The sequence below is a fragment of the Alligator mississippiensis genome, chromosome 5 (assembly GCF_030867095.1).
Source record: "Alligator mississippiensis isolate rAllMis1 chromosome 5, rAllMis1, whole genome shotgun sequence".
Lineage (NCBI taxonomy): Eukaryota > Metazoa > Chordata > Crocodylia > Alligatoridae > Alligator > Alligator mississippiensis.
Window position 1 is genome coordinate 45264599 of NC_081828.1, and position 20905 is coordinate 45285503.

The window sequence follows — 20905 nt, forward strand, 5'->3', positions numbered from 1 at the left end:
ACTGGTGAGACCGCAGCTGGAGTACTGCACCCAGTTCTGGGCACTGCACTTTAACAAGGGCGTGGACAAGCTTGCGAGAGTCCAAAGAAGAGCCACCTGTATGATCAGAGACTTACATGGCAAGCCATATGAGGAAAGGCTGTGGGATCTTGGACTCTTCAGCCTGAGGAAAAGAAGGCTGAGAGGGGACCTGGTAGCAGCTTACCGCTACACTAGGGGAGTGCATCAAGGGCTTGGTGAGCACCTGTTCACCAAGGCACCCGAGGGAAAAACCAGGAGTAATGGCCACAAACTCCCGGAAGATCAATTCAGGCTCAACATTAGGAAAAACTTCTTGAGTCAGAGTGTGCAGACTGTGGAATAAGCTCCCTCCAGAGATGGTGCAATCGCCTACCCTGGAAATCTTTAAGAGGAGGCTAGACAGTCCCCTGGCTGGGGTCACCTGACCCCCAGTTATCTTTCCTGCTTGGTGCAGGGGGGCTGGACCCGATGATCTTCCAAGGTCCCTTCCAGCCTTACAATCTATGAATCCATCCATCCAATTTTTTCCTGCCTTTCCCAGAAGAGGCTTAGGACATCTTACAGCAAGAAAACAGAATAACTTAAAAACAGGAACGTCACAAGATGACAACAACAACCACAACAAACTTGGAAGGGAACTAGAATATCAAGATAAAACAGAGATCCTCCTAAACAACAACTCAACCTAGATTTGTTCAGTAAATACCTGGCCAAATCAGAAGGTCTTCTAGTGCTTCTGAAACATGTCCAGGCTTGGGCTTTGGCAGGCCTCAAGGGGGAGGGAGTTCCAGGGCTGAGGAGCAACTGCAGAGAACAAGCTCCCATGTGTTTTCACCAAGTAGACTTGGCATACTGATGGTACTTGTTGGAGGTTGCTTTCGGCTGACCTAAGGGATCATAATAAGGCATGGGAGAGAAGTTAGTCATCACTTAGGTAGATAGGGCCCAAACTGTTTAAGGCATTGTAGGTCAAAACCAGCACCTTGACTTATGCTTGAAAAGCTATTGGGAGCTAGAACAGACTCTGAAGCATTAGAGTCACACGTTCTTGGTGACCCACCCCTGTCAGCTGAGCTGCTGTATTCTGCACCAGCTGCATCTTCCAGACCATTTTCAAGGGCAGCCCTATGTGGACTACACTGCAGTAGTCTATCCTAGATGTTAAAAAGGCATGGGTGATGGTGGTCAGATAGTGACCAGCAGATTACACTGCTGGAATGGGTCAAAACAGACTACGTCAGGATGGAAAAAGCAGCCCGAAATCTCTACCTCTTTCACAGACAGCCTTGGAAATGAAAAATCTCTAAAACAAAAAAGATGCAGGCATATTACTCAGATCAAAAGCAATATTCCCTTGGCTTTGTTTCTGAATGAAATGGTGTGGGTGCCTACCTTCAGGAGAGGATGGTAGATTTTAAGTGGAGCACTGAGTAAGGAAGGCACCTACACAGCAGAAAGCAGTAGGAGTTCAGAGACAGCTGGTGGTACCTTATGTGCTAACTTTAGGCGGCTGCAGGGTAAGCTAAGCACATTGACAGGAAATGACTCACTGCTTGATATACCAGCTACTGAACTCCTATTTGGGGGAGTCTGACTCTTCCCATGCAGTATATGAGGAAACTAAGCACTTAACCACAAGGGTTTGGACTCCATGCTGGGCCCAGGTGCCTAAAACTTAGCCAGGACAACACCAAGCATTGGAAGAGTAAAATCCCTTATGGTCTCCTGTTCTTAGTCTCTCTGCAGTTCAGTTTTCTGTCTGTGACATAAGGATAATGAATGAAACTGAACCTCAGAGCTGTTGGGAGATACTGTCAAGTAATCAAACACGAAAATCCTTTACCAAAAGGGGAATAGGAAAAAGAATTAATTTTGTTATTGAAAAAGATAATAATAACTATGTGATTGTTATGTGCAGTTTTTTACCCACTGATCTCAAAATACTTGACTTTAAATTCAATAACTTTGATATATTGAAAGAAATAGATTTAAGAAGGGAAGGGGATTCAAAGTTGCAAGTAGGATTTAATAGAGGAATAGAAATGCAGAACACAGCCTCAGAGAATAAAAAGATTAAAGAAACTAATACCCTTCCTGGATATTGCCAATACGAGCAGAGAACCAGAGAGCTGAAATCTGGAAGACCATTGGAGAAAGATCCAATAAAAATAAGAGGATTGCTTTCCTCCAATGGAAATCCAGTTGACTTCTAAACCCACTGTGGTGGACATCAACATTTGCTACGCTCATGTGAACATCCTCTTTTCTCCTGCAGAGGATTGGGATTTAAAAGCTAAACCCATAAAAATTAATTTAAAAAAAGCTCTACAGAATGTATAAGTGCCAGTGGAGACTGGCCTGGCTCTCCCCAATCCTAGAGTGATTTGAATTAAGTGGGGTCAGGCTTATTTCAAGGACAGCACTTGCTTTCTCTATTTTAAAAGAAGTAACTGAACGTTCCCTTGCTGAGAACTCATGCCAACTACCTTTTCATTTTTAACTGAGACAGGCCATGTGCATGATTTTCTCTTTGCAAGTTGAAGGACATGGACTTCCAGTTGTAGCTATAAGCTAAAGGACAAATGTATAGAATGACTAGAAAAAGATACTTAAGTCTATGGAATCAAAACACCAAAAAACAAAAAACAACCCCTGCCCCACAACTCACCCCCAAACAAAACCAATCCTAAGGATGAATACTGCTATAATCTTGAGCTAACCTACATATGGCAAGTATTTCTTTGGTCGCGTAGCTATAGTATGTGTGCTCTTCATGATCTTTAGTATATTTGTACATGCCCCTAGTGGCACAGTGATGTGGCCAGGTCCCCGGGGCAGCAGTGACTTCTGATTGCTGCTGCACCACTGGTGCAATCACAAAAAGTCAGTGCCTGTGGCAGTTGCTCCTGTCACCCTGCCCTAGTTGTGCCACTGCTTGCTCCTTTCCTGTGAGGGAAGATAGTGCTGTCATCCAGAGCCATCCCTTGGGGGGGGGGGGGGGACAGATCAGGGTGACTGCCCCGGGCCCCGTACTTTGGGGGGCCCCGTGGACAGTGCCGTAGAGGCCCCGCGGACAGCACCATTGGCACGTGCCAAGGGCAGCACCACTCCGCGCAGCCACCAGTTCTATGCTCCAGTCGCTCACCTTCCCCCCGCTCCTCCTCACTCTGGCTGCTCGCCACCCCTGCCCCCCCCCGGTTGATATGCCCCAGGCCCTGCACACCCCTAGGGTCGGCTCTGCTGTTATCCCAGCTGTATAAATGGAAAACGGAGGCACAGGGACAGCATCAGTTAACATATTTGACTTTATGTGCCTTAACATCACATTTGAAGCCAGGTAACTGCTGTTTTTGTCACTTGCATGGAGTTTTGGATTCAATTTTCCTCCTTGGAAAAATAGATTTGTGTTAAATCACAAAGCATGTGTAAATGAAAGTTGCATTCATGGAGCATAAAAAGTACAGTAAAATTTAGCCTTAGGTGACCTACTGGAGATCATTGAGGGAGTCTGTAGCAGAGCTATGAACAGAGCCTGGAACTCTCCAGTTCTAGGCTATCAACCTATTTACTAGACCATCCTTTTTCTGCAAATACGTAATAACAAAGGCAAAGGCAGCCATCTCAATGAATGTCAAACAAACCTAATGGAAGAAGTGACTTGTCTATTTTAGAGAAACACTTAATGAAGTAACAGAAATTAGATAATTGCAGCTAATGAGGTAATTACATAAGGTCTCTAGATCATCTTTAGAAAGAGTAAGGTAACCACAGCCAAGAGCAGTCACCATGTCCATTTCTATGAGTCTGCTGGCAAAATAGCCAGACAACAAGATAAGCAAAGCTTCTTCCCTGAGGGCTGGCTGGTGAACAAGTGTGCTTCAGCGTGGGGCTAGCCAGCAGGCAGCTCCTGCACTGAATCACCCTCATGCACCAGCCAGCTGGCTCAGCATCTACACATGCACTGCTGTGTATGAAAAAACTCTGCAGCAGGGTAGTACTTACATTTACAGCAACAGACAATTTACAAGCACTACACTGGTGCAGTGTTTATTACTTTTGTGCACCCTAATAGAGGTGCATGTGTAGACACTGAGATGTTTACTGTGCTGTTAATTAGTCAACTGCGCAGTAAATGTCTCATGTAGACATGCCCAGTTAGGTTATGTTAAAGTACTAGTGACATTTTTTTGAGCTTCAACTGTCTCTGAAAAAGAACTTTGGACACAGAGAAATTATTCTGAGACTTTGAAAATAGGTATTAGGTTAAGGTTCTCAGTTCATGTCTCCTGACAGCTTTCTCTATACAGCTGCAGCCTTTTCCAGTTTGCTTGAACAGACTCCTGGCACCAAGGGGCTTAAGCATGCTCCTGCTATCAGACTTGCTATTCTTGTCCCTCTGTACTTGATCTTGTGGCCTTTGTCACCAATCTGCCTGGAGCTGAACCTTTGGTGTACTTCTTTATTTGAAATATGCCTTCCTTTTTTTATGAGCAGTGTGGGTGCAGATGGAAGTGCAGCACCCCCGCTGTAACTGGGAATGCTTTGAAGGAAGCTTTCTGAGTTACAATGATCCCTTGAACCAAACAGAAAACTTTGGGGCTCCAGTACACCCGCCCCACCCTCCAGTGGGGGCTGAAAAGACCCCAGACCAAACTCCCTCCACACCTTTCCCCGCCCCCATTATGAAAACAGTTCAAGGCTGTCAGGCAGGAAGAAAAGTTAAAGAAAATGCTGTTTTGAAACTTCTTCATCTGAACCCTGAGGGCGCAGACAGAAGTGACAATTTTCACCCCATCTGGCCACAGAAAGTGGTCTATAGCTATGACCAAATTAAGTGCATGGCTGCAGACTGCTTAAAAAATGGTCAGTTGGGCAAAAATCTGAACCCTCATTGCAGGGTTCTAGGCAATGTCCTCAAATGAGTCCACTGCCCTTGGAGCCATGCTGGAACAGGCAAGAGCATCTCTAGAGCTCTTCCCACCCTGGGCCAGCCCCCAGCCCTGGGGCAGCCAGAGACAGAGGCAGTGGTGGGTGCGGAAGGGCAGGGGAGGTGTCACTGACTATATGGGGAAAGAAGCGGGGATGGGAATGCCTATCCAAATTGGGGACTTTAAGTCCCCAGCTGCTGTTCCTGTGGTAGCGTTGACTGAAAGGAGGGGGGTGTTTGAGCCACTGCACCCCTTCTGGATCCACCCTGGCTTCTGCTTATCACTTGGTATAAACTGGAGAAGTATCAGAGTTGCTCTACCTTAGATGTGGTGGCTGATGCCCCTGGAAAGCTGTTTTGGGAGCTGATAAGACTTCAGAGAACTTGACCAAAGTCCTGCTGAGCTGTGGGCTGTAGAAAAGGTGCCCAATGGACAGTATGCAACAAATAGAGTTGCTGGAATGGGACAAAAGGGGATATGTCAGAATGGAAAATCCTACCCTTGATCAAGGAAATGTAGGTTCAAACCCACTCTGAGTGCAAGACACCTAAAACCCAGGTCTCCTACTCCCGGGCAAGTATCCGAAACACTAGGCTCGCTGGTAAAAAGGTGGGAGAGCCTTCTTCTAGCATCTTACACCTGATATTCTTGGGTTTTGCCCAACTAAAATGTTAGGACTTGCCCAGCCTTATGCACATAGCTGGATGACTTCACTTCCCCATGCAGCGGCGAGCCACAGTGCAGTCTTTCTGAGCACACTCAGTAGGCTAGCTGGGACAACACTGAATCAGGAACTGTATGTAGGTGCCATAACATGCGGTTACTCTGCACACAAAGTAAAGTGGAATTGAGCCTTAAGTGACTTGCTGAAGGTCAAAGAGCAGTGGTGGGCAATTATATGGGCTAGGGGGGGCACTTAACAAGTTTTGGTGAGCTATTGTTTGCTGCACACATAAAATTAATGGTTTTTAACAACAGATATAATTAAAATTGTTTTGGCACTGACAGTTTTCTGCACAACATTGCTATATTTCCACATATCATTCTGGAAAAAGTTCCCAAATTACCACACAATTTCACAAATATCATATGTTCATAAACATTTCCACAAAACTTTTCCCAAATTACAGGAATCACATTGCAAAAATTTCCATGCCTCCTCCCTCTGTGCTGTGGCAGTGCCTGGTGCCAGGTCCTGCTCATGGCTCCCGTACGCACCCCTGTGGCTGCACTGCCACTCACCTGGTGCAGGCCATGCTGCACTCCCCACTGCAGAGCAAGCCCGGGGTGTGACAGATCACAATGGGTGCCCCATGTCTGCCGCGGCTGGAGCACAGTGTGACTTTTGTGGGCTCCCCGAGAGTGGCGAACCCATCTGGGCACAAGGTGAGCAGAGGGGCCAGGGACAGGTGCTGTGGAGCCATGTCCCTTCGGCACTGGCTCCATGGAGAACTGGCTTGGTCCACATCCTGCTTGGCTATGAACCCTGAAACTTGGGGGAGCACAAGGAAGGGAGTGGACAGGTGCTGCATCTGGTGAGGAAGGACATTTCCCAGCTACTTTGCCAGCTCTGTACATGCACAAAAGGCCCCAGGGCACATGTTGCTGCTGTTCTGCTGCTGCATCTGGACCTGGAGTGATGCTGTCCTGCTGTGGGCAAGGGCAAGAGTGAAGCATTGGGCCCTGCTGTCCTTTGGTGATCAAGTGCAGAGCTAGGAGCCAGAAGGCCCATGCACAGAAGTGGTTCTCCATGCTTCATGCCATTTCCACACTTACTCAAAATAGCAACACTTTTTAATATGCTAACAAATGTGATACAGGTCTACCCAAAACTTATCCATGGCCAGGCAGAATTATGGCCTGTGGGCTATGTTTTGCCCACTGTGGCATAGAGGCAATCTTTGTAAGAACAAGGAATTGAACCTGGGTTTCCCAAACTCAAGGGCAGCAGTTCAATTCTTGGACCACTGATTTTCCAAAAAGAGACAAGATCACAAAGGAAAAGGCTGTCAATTCAATATATTCAAAACAAACCTAAAGGAAGAGCTGATATGTTTATTACTTTAAAGTGACACTTAATGAAGTAACAGAAATGAGATACTTGCATCTTTAGGAATCATGACACCTCTAGAAAGAGATAATTACAGGCAAAAGCAGATGCCATTTCCATATATCTGAGTCTCTTGGTAAACTGGCCGGGCAACAAGAAAAGATAAGTAAGGTCTCTTCCCTAGGCAGGTGCTATGTACTTCTGATGCTCACTCACGCCGCAGAAAACTGAGTGCACTTTGGGCAACCATTAGAAGTGCAATACACCCTCCAGCTGCAATGCCCCCACTGCAATGTATTGCTCCTCCTTGCCCCTCCTACACAGGAGACTATGAAAGCACAGGAGATTTGTAAATCAAAATTACTGTTTGTTTATATGACAAATGCCAGGGCTATGAAAGAGAATATGATCCCAGAGCACTTAGGCCTTATTTATATGAACAGGTTAAAGCTAACTCATTTCTTTTGGAAAGACACCTTTCCTAAAAAAATAGCAGATGTCTGCCCATCATTTGTATCAGTTTAAATAAACTGGTTTCATATCACACCATTAGTGAAATCTGCACATCTTTCACATGGAGAGAGGTTCTTAACAGAAAGCTCAGCTGAAGATGAAATGTTTCAATGGCACTGATTAAACTTGGATTTATAATCCTTATCTTTAGAAGCCTTTCTACTCTAAGGAACTTTTCTGAGAGGGACTTTTCTGAGAGGTTCATGTTCCCTGCCACCCTAAATAGAGGTACTGTATAATCAAAAAAGATTTATACACCAAGGAATGGCTACAGGATTGTACATTACTCCTGGGCTACTGGAAGCCAAGAAAAAGTGCAGCAAAGAGTGCAAAAAGCCCAAATATTTTAAGCATATATGAGTAACATGTTGAAGAATCTTCTACAACTTGTGTTCTTATTGGTTTCAGTATCTGGTCCCACTGGGTCAGGATGGCATTCCCGGTTCTGGCCCATTTCCCTGGTCCAGTCAGGCGATACTGATAGTTGGTGCATGGACCAAAGGAGATTTCCAGGGCCAGTTTGGGGTCCTTGAAAAACAGGGCCAGTAAATTGGGGGTTGAGCCAATGAAAGAGGGAAGTTCATCAACATAGACAAGATAATTTGTTTTCAGAACTTCATCAAAGGAGAAACCAACCTTAGTGAATCAGAAAAGAAAGAGAGAGGATGTCACTTTGGCTGATAAAACATAGAGTCTGTTATTGAAATTCACCCCGTTTCCTAGTTTGCACAAGTATTTAAATGTGGTGGGGTATCTTTGGACAAATATTCCAAATGTCCTGGATAATTACAAAGCTTCCAGCTAAAAGATGGACTTCAAATACTTTACCTGCAAGCTTATTAAATCGACACTGGGCTTTAGGGCCCCCCAAGGCTGTCCCCATTATAGTATAGGGAGTGCCTGCAGCACTGGTATTTGCCTTCTGCTGCTTCGCATAGTTCAGATGGAAGTCAAGGTTCTCTGTGTTATGCAAACTTGGCTTACCAGCAATTTTTTTCTGCTTTTTCTCTTTGATCTCTTTCACCATAGTGTTCACTGGAAGCAACTGACACAGGCCTAGGAAACAGAAAAGAGGTTCCCCATTAAGGGCTTGTCTTTAGTAAGAGTTTCATGTGTCACCAACGGGGGGGTTGTGGGAGTGTCCTGCATGATTTCTTGAGTTTATTTTACTAATATGGCATGTGTAGCCTCCATGTAAAGGTAACATCAAGCTGCATATAACCTTATTGTCCTTATGCTTTTTTGCATCTTAGTAATTGATATAAATGTAATTTTGATATACCTTTGCACTATAGCTGATGATGTTTTAGTGGGGCAGTGATTAATTTAAAGGGCCCTCACTTATTCACACTTAGAAGAGGCCATCCCTTAGAATTGCTGGGTTTTTGGTTGTAGCCGTGTTAGTCTAAGGACATAGGGAGGCAAGGATCTTTGGGTAGATGTGATATCTTTTATTAGACCAATTGAGTAGTTGGAAAAAAGTTCTTTGCAAGCTTTTGGCCACAATCAACCTTCTTCAGGCAGTCTCTGCTGTTCTGAGATATCCAAGGAATGAAAGAAGCTGAAAGTGTGACAGGACATCAGTGGGAACATAAATTGGTGGAAATTAGGAAAAACAAAGGTAGAGAAGGGAAAGGAAGGCAGGTTCTTTGAATCATCAGCAGGGATCCGGCTTTTCCATTTCTCATGGGAAAACAGTAAAACATGGATTTGACCTTTTGCCAGAGGCATGGGCAACTGGTGCCGCCAACTGGGGGAGGGGGGTCCCCCACAGACGAGCCAGCAGACCGGAGGGAGGTGTGTTGTGCCATGCCAGGTCATGCCCACTGGGCTGCAGAGGCCCCAGGGGAGGGAAGCAGGGCGGGAACTCATGCCCACAGACTGCACCTGCCCCGTGTACAGATCTGGGGGAACACAGGTCCCCACTGCCCCTCTGGGAGTGCACGTGGTGGCAGGGAACCGCCCCCCTCCCCCCGGCCTGCAGCAGGCAGCAGGGGGGAGCGGGGGTAGGGGGCTACAGACCCAGGTCCATAGCCCTGGCAGCTGAGACAAATTAAGATATTTCATCAGGGAAAACCAGGATCCCTGCTCATCAGCCTTGCCTACTTGCCTAAATGCTCTGAGGGATGGAAGTCAGGCTATGACCAGACAATGGTGAATTTGTGTTTTAAAAAGAAAAACTCTAGCAAAAAGTAACACCTTGAAACAGAGAGACTGCACATTGGATTAGCAAATTTCCATATCTGAAAGGATGCGTTTATGTTCTTGGTCTTAATTAGGTCAAGAAAGATTTTTGCTCTAGCAAACAGCCACTTTTGGGAGGTAGGAAGTTACTGGCGTATAGTGTGAGCCCCCTTTAGAATAAAAATGAGATTATGTGAGTCAATAGCCAGACAGGTAATTGTACTTAAGCCTGCCTGAGAACTTGCCTTTGCCTTAAGTCTTCCTGAGTACAGGGGGGCTGTAGTTCCTTAGATTGAGAAAAGTTTGGTATCTTCCATGTTACAGGGGCATAGGTTGTAGTCGTGTTGGTCTAAGGTCATAGGCAGACAAGGTTCTTTGGGTAAATCTGATATCTTTTAAGAGTATTTATACCTGAAATCTTGCGAAGAAGATTTTTTCCAACTATTTGAGTTGGTCGAACAAAAGATATCAGATTTACCCAAAGAATCTTGTCTGCCTTAGACTGAGCAAGGAAGGCTGAGTAAAGAAGTTGACAAGAGAAACTGCAGGAGGCTCTGGAGATGATGTCAGTGGGAACAGCTGCTTTTTAACTTGTTGAAGCTGGCTAGGGACTGCATCCTTGGATTTAAGGTGCAGGGTAAAAGCAGGGTATTGTTTGGTTATTTTCTTGTGTTTGTTTACTCTTATATCTCTGTTTGTATCTCAGTACATGGTTCTTGATTTCTTACCTGGTTCTTGTTTTTTATACTAAACCCTTTCTGTTATCATTTTACAAACCACTTCTTGTCAGTGGTCATGTCTGCATAAGATGTTTATTGCTGAGTAGACTAATTAGTGGGGGTGTGCGAAGCGGGCCAGATTCTATTCGGATTCGGCCTGAATCAGGGACAGTGATTCGATTAGTTGATTCAGATCACTGTCCCAATTTGATTTGGCTGAATCCGAATCTGAAGATTCAATGCTGATTCAGAGAATCAGTGATTCGGCCATAGACACAGCTTAACATGCTTTTTCTACATACCTCGAGGTACCAGCGCAACTTGTGAATGCTGCAATGCTGGGGCTCATGGAGTGTCCCAAAGGAATGCGGGGGGGAGGGAGCCCTTCCATATGTTTGGTGGTGAACCCGGAAAAGGACTGGAAGTGCTTCTGGTCTGCTTACAGGTCTGCTGCCAAGCACGTCGAGGACCCACCCCGCGCTCCTGTGGGACGCTTCACGTGCCCCAGCATTGCAGCATTCACGAGCTGCCTACTACCCATGTGGAAAAAACATTTACAGCTGTGTCTATGTCCGAATCTCCAAATCTTTCCGAATCTTTCCGAATCGATTCAGAGGGTTCCAGTTCAATTCTCAGACATTAAAGGGTCCTCTGATTCAATTCAGTTTTGGAGATTCAGCCACCGAACCAGGTCAAATTGAATCAGGAACCAAGGCTTCGCGCAGTCCTACTAATTAGATCCACAGTAAACATCTCAGCATCTACACGTGAGCTGCTATTAGGCTGCAGGAAACGAATTAACTCCTTGTAATTTCAAGTACTATCCTGCAGTGGAGTTTTGTATTCCACAGCAACACATGTGTAGATGCTGTTGGGGTGGCTCAGGCATTAGGGTGTTTCATTGTGGGCGCCTGCCTGCCAGCCAGCCAGCCCCCAACTGGAGCAGCCAGCCCCTCCACAGCACACTGAGCTGGAACAGAGCAGTGCTGGGTTAGCAGGCTGACCCCCTGGGCCCCCTGCCAGCTGGGGCTGCTTCAACCTGGCTCAAGATGCTGCAGTCCTGGGTGCACATTCAAATGCAGTGACCAGGAGCAATAAACTTTGGCGTAATATGTGCCAGAGTTTATTGCTGCACATTAATAGCACATGTAGATGTGCCCAATTATACTTGTGAATCTATGATATCTGACCATACAGGGTCACTCATTCCACAGAAAAAACTTTCATAGATTTCATAGATATTAGGGCTGGAAGGCACCTCGAAAGATCATCGAGTCTAGCCCCCTGCCCCAGGGGCAGGAAGTCAGCTGGGGTCATAAGATCCCAGCAAGATAAACATCCAAATTTCTCTTGAAGGCATTCAAAGTAGGTGGTTGTACTACCTCCAATGGCAGGCTATTCCAGACCTTGGGGATTCAGACAGTAAAGAAGTTCTTCCTTATGTCCAGCCTGAAATGGTCTTGCAGGAGTTTATAACCATTTGACCATGTCATCCCTTGGGGTGCTCTGGTGAACAATTGTTCCCCCAGATCCTGGTGAACATTCCTTATAAACTTATAGGTGGCCACCAGATCACCCCTGAGCCTGCGCTTTTCCAGGCTGAAGAGTCCCATAGCTCTCAGCCTCTTGTCATAAGGTCTGTTTTCTTGACCTCTGATCATGCGTGTGGCTCTTTTCTGGACTCTCTCAAGCTTCTCCACATCCTTTTTGAATTGTGGAGCCCAAAACTGGACGCAGTACTCCAGCTGCAGCTTCACCAAGGCCGAGTACAAGGGGAGAATGATGTCCTGGGATTTGCTTGAGAAGCATCTATGGATGCAAGCCAGGGTTTTGGTTGCTTTACTAGCTGCAGCATCACACTGAAGGCTCATGTTCATCTTGTGGTCAATCATGACCTTCAATTTCCTTTCATCCGTAGTGCTAGCCAGTGTAGCACTGCCAAGCCTATAAGGATGCTGCAGGTTTTTCCTCCCAAGGGGGACAACCTTGCATTTTTCAGTGTTAAACACGATCAGGTTCTCATCTGCCCATTTCCTGAGCCTGTCAAGGTCAGCCTGGATCACCCTCCTGTCCTCAGGTGTGGATGCTTTACCCCAAAGTTTAGTATCATTGGTGAACTTGGCCAGTATGGTTCTGACTCCAGTGTCCACATCATTAATGAAGATGTTGAACAATATAGGTCAAAGGACAGAGCCTTGAGGGACCCCACTGGTCACGGGGCACCATGATGATTGACTTCTGTCAACCACCACCCTCTGGGTCTGACCACAGAGCCATTTCCCCAGCCATCGGATCGTGGTGGACCCAAGGCCACAGTTGGCCAGTTTTGCCAAGAAGTGATCATGGGATACCAGATCGAAGGCTTTTTTAAAGTCAAGATATATGACATCAATCTCCTCTCCCTTGTCCAGGTGCTAGGTCACCTGGTCGTAAAAGGAAATAAGATTGGTCAAGCAATATCAACCTACAATAAATCCGTGCTGGCTATCCCTCAGGATGTTGCCATCGGCCAGTCCGTTAAGAAAGGCCTCTTTGATAATCTTTTCTAAGACCTTCCCCAGAATAGAGGTCAGGCTGATGGGCCTGTAGTTTGCTGGATCCACTTCCCTCCCTTTCTTGAAGATAGGCACTGTCCCAGCTGCCTGCAGAGGGTTCGGTGATTGAGAGTGTGGTCGAAGGTAGAAAGGTAAGAAAGATTTATTGACTTAACAAAAACACAACTATGCGTAGTAACAAAACAAACCATGACAGACAAAAGCAATTCGCATTGGCAACTTATCGGCAGTCCCCTCTGATGCCTATACACAGCAAGCTTCTCTTTCCACAAAGTTCAGTGAAGTGAGGCATCCCCGAACAGTGCTGTCCGAAGGGTACCAGGAAGGATCCTGGAATGCAGTCCTTGGGCTCCTCGAGGTCCATGGGCCCACTGATCCAGGCAGCAGCTAACTAATCCTTTTCACAGAGCTGTATCTTCCTTCTGAATTGTTTCCAGATATTCCAGCCAATTTAAAGCTTCTGAATGGTTCTGATAACATACAACCACTCAGATTCCTTTTACTTCAACTGTCCTTAGACTGACCAATAGCAGTACAAGCCTTGCATTTTGTAACAGCACCGCAGCTGCGACGCGGTTACTAATAGAGGGGGAACAGCTGCCCGGGGGGGGAAGACAATGAGGAAACTGACGAATAACCCAGGCAGCCAATACGAAGCCGGAAGGGGATAATAAAAGAGAGGAGGAGACTTACCAAAAATGCCTTTGGGCATACACGCGACGAGAGAGAGACGAAAGGCGCCCCTACGGCGATGGAGCCCGCGAGAGAGACCAGGAGGCAGGGACGCACACCTGGACGATGGGGGTCATTGCGGGGACTGATGCACCCGTCTATGGGTCCCGTCCTACCTGGAAAAGACAGCCACGGCGGTGAGTGAGGAACCGAGCAGCGGCACTGAACCTTCCCCACACCCACAGCTCCGAGGACTCAGAGCTGGGGAGGGATTCCCTGGGCTGAAGAGGGGGAGAGGGGAAGAAGCATGAGGAAAAGGGGCACAGAGCAGGAGGGTGAAGGAACCCCGACCCTACCTTGCAGGCTTTATAACCTGGGCCCTGTACCGGAGGGTAAAGACAGAAAAAGTATAAAGAGAAAGGGAAATTGATAAAGCCGTACTTCACAAGCGAGCACGAGCCACAGACAGGGAATCCCGGCGTCGCCATTGATCAGCCACCAATGAGGTAATTAGTGGCCAATCATCAAGCAAGCGGCCAGCTAGGGAGAAGACAGAGAGCTGGAAAGAAAGTAACAGAAGAGTAAAGATACAACGTTGCGCCTCCCCAAGCCGACACGAGTCGCAGCTGGGGAATCCCGGGGTCGACGGTAATCAGCCGCTAACCGGGCTATTAGTGGCTGATCATTGAGAAGAGGGACAATCAGTAACCCCGCTTTGATCTTTGAAGGTGGGTGGAGAGAACCGCTGCAGGCACTCGGGAGAAGGGTCAGTCCTGGATAAAGGGCCAGGCCATATAAAATAAAGCATTACCGGTGAAGATCTGACCTGTGTGTCTTCTTTACCGGGGTACCAGTTTCTAACAACTGTTCCTTCCCCCTCACAAATTAGGGGAGATCAAGTCGTGGCAGAAGGGAATTGGGGGGAAGTTACCTGAAAACCGGGTACCCGACAAGGGCACTCGCTCACATTTCTTTGATAAGGTAATTTCAACTACGCCACAGGGCCTTACTACTTCAAGGCTTTGCTAAATGTACTAGGCCTTACTTTATATGAGGCCTCACTACATCTTAAACTTTAATTAGGCTTTTAGCAACAACATATAGCTTAATATCTAAAAAAATGCAGAAAAACACTTAGTCTAATCTTCATAGAGCCTTCAGCAAGCACCTTTATCACACAGACATAATTTCAGCTGTCACAGGCACCACATTGGCCTTCTTCCAATCTTTGGACACTTCACCAGGCTGCCAGGAGTTCTTGAAGCTCTGTGCCAGGGGCTGAGCTGTGATGCTTGCCAGCTCCTTGAGTACCCTGGGGTGTAGATTGTCAGGGCCGGCTGACTTGAAGGTATCCAGCCTCTCAAGGTGTTCCTTCACGAGGTCAGCATTGATGAGGGCAAGGAATCTCCCTCACCCAGGCCTCCCTGTCCCATGATGGGCAGGGGTGTCCCAGGGGACTGGTGAAAGACCAATGCAAAGTACCCATTTAGTAAGTTGGCTTTTTTCTGGGCATCAGTTGTCAGTTGTCCTATCTGGTTTAGCGGGGGTCCAATGTTGCCCTTGCTTTTCCTCTGGCTCCCCACATATCTAAAATAGGACGTTTTATTATCCTTGATACTTATAGCCAGTTGGGGTTTCGTTGCAGCCTTGGCTTTCCTAGTTCGCTCCCTGCAGGTCTGGACTAGTGCAGAATATTTCTCCTTGGAGGTAGATCCAGTCCTGCATCCTTTGTAGGTCTTTCTTTTTAGATGCAGGAGGTCTGTTAGTTCCTTGCTGATCCAAGGGGGCTGCTGTGCTCTTTTGCTGCCTTTCCTCCAAGATGGAATAGACTTAGATTGTGCATCTAGAATTGCTCCCTTGAGGAGCAACCACTTTTCCTGGACTCCCCTCCCCTTGGAGTCGTGGTCCCCTAGGGCTTCACCGACAAGCCTCCTGAGCTTGTCAAAGTCAGCTTTCCTGAAGTCGAGGACTTCTGTATTGGTGACTGACTTGCTAGCTTTACAGTGGATGGTGAAGGTGATCAGCTCGTGGTCGCTGTCACCCAGCTTTCCTTCTATTGTTAGGTCACTGATTAGGTCGCCCTCGGTTGCCAGTACCAGGTCGAGCAGCGCTTTACCTTTTGTTGGCCCATAGACTTCTTGCTTTAGATAGGGCTCATCCATGCCTGTGAGGAAGCTTTGCGACCATTTGGATTTGGCCGAGCACTCGTCCCAAGAGATGTCTGGGTAGTTGAAGTCTCCCATGACAACCATGGGCCAGGAGCGTGCGGCCTCAGCCAATTCCCTGGTGAACTCCTGGTCAAGCTCTTGATTGTGGGTGGGAGGTCTGTAATAGACTCCCACCAGTGTGTTCCCTGTGCCGTTTTCCCCACAGATTTTAACCCAGAGGGTCTCCAGTCATCCACCCTGGGTGCCAATGTCGGCTTGCAGGGATGCGTAGCTCTCCTTGACATAGAGAGCTACACCCCCGCCCCCTTTGTCCACTCCATCTCTCCTGTACAGGGTATAGCTGTCGATACCTGTGGTCCAGTCATGGGTGGGGTCCCACCAGGTCTCTGTTATCCCTATGACATCGTAATTATTCATATTAAGCAGGAGAACAAGTTCCTCCTGTTTATTTCCCAAGCTCCTGGCATTTGTGTACAAAGGGGAACCATCTTTTCTGAGTGTATGGCCAGACAAGGGTGTGATACTTCTAGCTGGTGAAAACTGCTCTGCTAAGGGCTGGCAAGGCCTGAGCAAGACAGGTAGGGCTGAGGCACCACAGGCCAAGTAGATGGCCTCTGGTGTACCTCAGTTAGTTTTCAGTGGTCCAGCAGCAGACAGCAGAGAGATGTTTGTAGTAGAAAGGCACTCCAAAGGTGTATAAGCACCCTGTGAATGTGCCTCAAAAGGCACAACCTGCCTGCATCTGAGGATAGTGTGCACCACAGCATGAGTATAACTTAAATCATGATTTTAAACAAATGGATGTAAGTTACAGTAAAAGGCTGTGGACAGACATGCTTATTTGGGTTTTAGCTAGGCTTGTAGTGATTTAATTCAATTAATTTAAAAACCAGTATAAAGAGAAACTGAAATTCAGCTGGAACAGCCAGGGACTGAGACCACATTCATTGGCCTCCACAGTAAGCACCACTCAGAGATTAGCTCCATCTCTCATGCCTGGTACATGTCATGCCAGGACAGACAGCATGAGCAGCCACAAGTAAGCATGGGGGAGGGGGGGAAGGTAGTTAGCAGGGATCTGGGGTACTAGGGAGAGGCAGTGGGTCTGATATGGGCCAGCGGGCAAGGGGTAGGGAGTGGAGTGTTTACATTAAGGTGTAGCCTAGAGTGGCTACACCTTAGTGTAACATGAAATAGGTCACACAGATCAGAGAGAAACCTAGGCTGGAGTGGCCTAACTTTCAGCCACCTAGTGAGTGCTCACAACTAGTTTCAGGTATTAATGTGTGGACGATCAGGGGTTAAGAGCTCCAGAAGCTGCCTAAAAAGCCCTATGATGTGCAGCACAAGTGTGGTCACCCTTACTTTCAGAATGAAGAAGGGCCAACACTCTTGCACACTGGTCCTAGCTTCCTGATTTTTTTTTTTAACTGTTCTTACCCCACTGATGAAATGCGGTAAGTTTCTAAGAGGAAAAAACAAGGGTCCTGAATTCCCTTGAGACAGTGCATTGACTGTCTTCAAGAAGATTATTGTGTCTCACTCTGGGGTATTTTGCTTGTTTTATGCAAAGTATTCCACTGGTTTCTAAAGAGTATGGTGGAGAAGTCAAATGTGGCACAACCTGATTTAGAAAGTCAATCAGTAAACACTATTCTTCTCCACAAAAGAGAATCCTTTGGAATCTTAATCATTGTGAGGTGATACCTCTCTACAACATGTGTCTGAAACATACTTTGTTTCTTTTCCTTTTTCCACTACATAAAGAGCACACATCTACACCTGCCCTTAAAGACCCGTGTAATCCAACGCGCTTGCATCTCCACAACAGGCATCACTGCACCAAAGAGCTTGATCAGACCGACAATAGCAAGCATGATTTTCCCTGTGATGATGTGGCTTGCAAGTCATCATGCAACACTGACTCCCACACCACTCTTCTGTAAGGAAACAAATAGAAGGAGAGTCGAGGTGCAGGGATACCCAAGACAACATCTGTTACTACCGCATGCTTCAACAGAGTTAGAGCATGACTTCTCACCTGCAGAGAACAGTGATGACAAATGTCACCTGACTTGGGATCCTAAAAGCAATGCCCCATATTTCATTCCATTTCAGACAAGACTATAGGGACTTCTGATCTAATTCAAGCAGGAGTGTCCAAGCTATGTCTTGTGGAGCTGTATCATTTTTCCTGCAGTGCTGTCTGCCACATACAGTGTGCACTGGTTCTGGCCCCGCACACTGCATGTGGCATGTAGAACACATTTTGTGTGAGTGGGACACAGCATGGGGCCGGTCTGGGGCATGTGCTACTTCTGGCCCAGCCCTGCATGCTGGAACTGAGGCTGGTATGGATCAGGCCCACAGAGTGGCTATCTGTGGTGGACCTAGTACAGTGGTTCTCAACCTTTTTAGACCACGGACTGGAAGGGACAGTGGACTGGCAAACTGCAGGCCAGCATACTGCAGACCGGAAGTGACCAGCATACTGAGGACTGGAAACCAACCCTTTTTTATACTGAGGGGCAGGTGGATCAGGAATGTTTTTGATACTCGGTATAAAAAAGGGTTGGCTGCCAGTCCGCAGTATGCTGGCTACTAACGGACTTCCAGTCTGGCAGCCAACCCTCCTGCAGACGGGCAGCCAACTCTTTGTGGCCCGGGAACCTCTGACCTAGTGCACGGGCACCTTGGGTTGGTCCTATGTGCCACGTGCTGCATTGGGTTGGAGCTGGCACACAGTGTATGTGACACCTGTGCCAGACCAGCCCTGTGTGCTGGATCTAGGACTGGTTGAGATCATGCCTGAAGACTGGCCCCACATGCTGGTTCCAGTGCACAAGGCCGGGCTGGTGTGGGTGCTACATGCAGCTTGTGCCCCAAATTGGCCCTACTTGCTATGCCCTTGTTGTGTGCTACATGTGGGGCTGGGGCCAGTGTGTGTTGCATACAGCATGTAGGGCTGGAGCCAATGTACGCACTGCAAACAACACATGCAGAGAGTCATGGGGCCAATCTGTGACCCTGATCTGGTTTGTAGACTAGCCCCACTCCCTTCCAGCCTGTCGGGCCAGATGGGTCCAACACCCCTGAATTAAAGGAACCCACTCCTGCAGCCTGCTTGTTTCACACAGACATCATAGTCACCTCCCATGTGTGCTGTCTGGGCCACCCAATTTAATTTTAGATTCACTTTTAATAGAAAAAGTCCACTTTAGTCTCCCTTGACAGGTTGCTGCAGGAGTGAAGTCATAGCAGACATACACTAGTTCTTTGCAACAGGCTATTCAAAAGTGCTTCTCATCTGCATGATGCAGGTGAGGAGATTAGCTTCTTCAGCTGGGCTATAAAGTCCTTTCTGAATAATATCCAGTGAATGTATTTGCATTGGTCAGGGGGCAAGATCTTATTTATCTCAGTTCAGAATGCACTTCTCCCTCCACTGTCCAGTGCAGAAACCAATTTATCATCATACTGACTAGAAGCCCACAAACTACCTGTCCTGAAGAATCAAGCCATATTCTGAGATACATTCTGGAGAAGAAAGGGAGAAGATCACTTGTTGAATGAATTTAAATTATTCAGAATCAGGCCATAGTTTGCATAGTCAAACCAGTGACTCTTCTTTTTCGCAATAGTCCAAGAATATCTCTCATATCTCAGAGTCCACCGATGTTAATGAAATTCCTTTCCTGACCAAGAGGTAAAAAATAATAAAAACAATAGAAGTGCAGAACTAGACATTTGCCTTACGCTTATTACATATCTGTCTAGTTATGAGAGAATAAATGATTATGGTGACCACCTCTGCCCCTCACTGAAGAAATGTAGGTGTAGTGTACTCTGTTCTGTCCTACTGAGACCAGCAGCAACAAAGTTAGGGAGAAAAAAGGAACCAGAATAACCACCTCCCACCTTTCCCATCACAGAAAACTTGTAAGCTGCAGGACCATGGAGCAGGGAGAGAGGTATCAATCACTTCTTACTCTCTCCTCAACTCCAGCATAGGAGCATACCTTTTTTCCTGACCAAGAGGTAAAAAGAATAAAATGACAGAAGTGTAGACCTAGACATCTACCTTATTCCCATTATATATCCTGTCTGACTAGGGGGGAACATCTGACACTGGGTGCAGCACAACATGAAGCTGCTTTGATCCAGAGGGTGGAAGAAAAGCAAGAAAGAAGAAAGCAGTGTGCTGTAAACTTGGACTCCAGCTCAGGCAACATATGCATCTATAAAACTTGTAACAAGCTACGTTGCTTTTGAATTAGACTCATCAGCAGGAAGTGGATTCATCAGGCACCTACCTGACTAGGCCTCTTGTGTGTACACCATGATCCAGAGGGTTGACAGTTGCTTATATATATCTGTCTAGTTATGGAAGAATAAATGATCATGGTAACAACCTCTGCCCCTCACTGAAGAGATTTGAGTGTCTAAATCTATATACTCAGCTAGTGATACAGAACATCTGACTTAAGGAGATGGTGGACTTTTGCAGTTTTTATATTAAAGACCAGATGTTTTTCTGGGAAACAAACTGCAGATGATCTCATGAGGTCCCTTCCAGCCCTAAACTTCTGTGAATCTGTAAATTCCCAGGCTTGTGTCATACTGCCTGGAGAATCTTTACAGTCCCTTCTGGCCCTACAGTATATGAAAAATGATTAAGGGGGTTCTCTGTTCTGTCCTACTGAGATCAGCAGCAACAAAGCTAGGGAGAAGAAAGGAACCAGAATAACCACTTCCCACCTATCCCATAACAGAAAACATGGAGGCTGCAGGACCGCAGAACAGGAAGAGAAATATCAATCACTTCTTGCTCTCAGCCCAACTCCAGCAGAGGTGATGAGGAAAGGAACCAGGAACTGACTCTGAATGTATTTAAAGTGGTTCATGAGACTGTGCACGTATGTGTCTGTATATGCATGCAAGTGGGTAAGTCATCTCCACCTCTGAACCAAGGGCTATGATTTAAAAAGCTGAAATAATGCGACCAAAAGTTTTAAAAAATTTCTGGTGGTAAGCCCAAACCACATCATGTTATGATCTGTAACATGTTACTGCAGACCAATTCTCTGTGTAATTT